Source organism: Camellia sinensis, chromosome 6, assembly GCF_055761805.1.
Source record: "Camellia sinensis isolate YWXY chromosome 6, ASM5576180v1, whole genome shotgun sequence".
Taxonomy (NCBI): domain Eukaryota; kingdom Viridiplantae; phylum Streptophyta; class Magnoliopsida; order Ericales; family Theaceae; genus Camellia; species Camellia sinensis.
In genome coordinates, this window is record NC_138966.1 from 3748365 (window position 1) to 3750000 (window position 1636).

Here is a 1636-nt window from a genome sequence, read left to right on the forward strand (position 1 = left end):
TTAAATGTCATTCCCTATTTTTTTGCAATTTTTCTGGAGCTTTTCGAATTTTTAAAGCCCTTATTTGGCATAAAAAAATCAAAATAAAATAAAAAAAATGAAAAAAATAATTTAATAATTTCTATAATTACTAGTGAATCATCCTTTAATTATGGGAATTTTTCCATAATTTTTTGACTATTTTTATTAATTTTTATTATTTTTTAAGTATTAATATCGAAATAAATTAAAATAAAATATTTTCTGTAAAAAAATATTTTTTTTAATTTTTTTTATGGTGTATTAAATTATTTCCTACAACTTTCATGTTGAAAGTTTTGGCAAAAAACCATTACTTTTTAAAAAAACCCCATTATGACTCCTCGAACATGCTTGATGTTTCCTCCTGCCAGATTGAAAAGGGCTTAACAGGCTATTATAAGGGGGGGGCACCTCCCTTGCCCAGGGCAAGGCAGTGGCAGGTACGCCCCATGTTGGGCGCGGCCTGGGCTGCGGCCTTGGGTTACATGCACTGCGGCTCGACCGCGGCCTGGGCTGCGGCCTGGGGCGGCTCGGCCGCGGCCTTGGGCGGCCTGGACCGCGGCCTTGGGCGGCCTTGCGCGGCCTGGGCGCGGCCTTGGGCGGCCTGGGCGCGGCCTTGCGCGGCCTGGGCGCGGCCTTGGGCGGCCTGGGCGCGGCCTTGCGCGGCCTGGGCGCGGCCTTGGGCAGCATGGCGTGGCATGCGCGCGGGCGTGGGCGGCCTGGCATGCGCGCGGCATGGGCAGCACGGCATGGCATGCGCACGGCCTGGGCGGCCTGGCATGCAGCCGGCCTGGCATGCCCGCGGCGTGGGCAGCACGGCATGGCATGCGCACGGCCTGGGCGGCCTGGCATGCAGCCGGCCTGGCATGCCCGCGGCGTGGGCAGCACGGCATGGCATGCGCACGGCCTGGGCGGCCTGGCATGCAGCCGGCCTGGGCAGCACGGCATGGCATGCGCACGGCCTGGGCGGCCTGGCATGCCCGCGGCGTGGGCAGCGTGGCCTGTGCGAATACCGCGCGCGTGGTCTTTTGACCACGGTGCGCGTGTTGCGCGCATGGTCGCGCACGCCTTTGCACGCCTTTGCACGCCTTCGCACGCAACGCACGTCTAGTGATAAGAACCGCAGCCAAGGCAGCCCAGCCCCAAGGCCAAGGCCAGCAGCATGGCATGCCACGGCGAAGGCAGCCCAGCCAAAGCCAGCAGCATGCCATGCCAAGGCCAGCAGCATGCCATGCCACGGCCAAGGCAGGCCAGCCAAAGCCAGCAGCATGCCATGCCAAGGCCAAGGCCAGCAGCATGCCATGCCACGGCCAAGGCAGCCCAGCCAAAGCCAGCAGCATGCCAAGCCAAGGCCAAGGCCAGCAGCATGCCATGCCACGGCCAAGGCAGCCCAGCCAAAGCCAGCAGCATGCCATGCCAAGGCCTAGGCCAGCAGCATGCCATGCCACGGCCAAGGCAGGCAAGCCAAAGCCAGCAGCATGCCATGCCAAGGCCAAGGCCAGCAGCATGCCATGCCACGGCCAAGGCAGCCCAGCCAAAGCCAGCAGCATGCCATGCCAAGGCCTAGGCCAGCAGCATGCCATGCCACGGCCAAGGCAGGCCAGCCAAAGCCAGC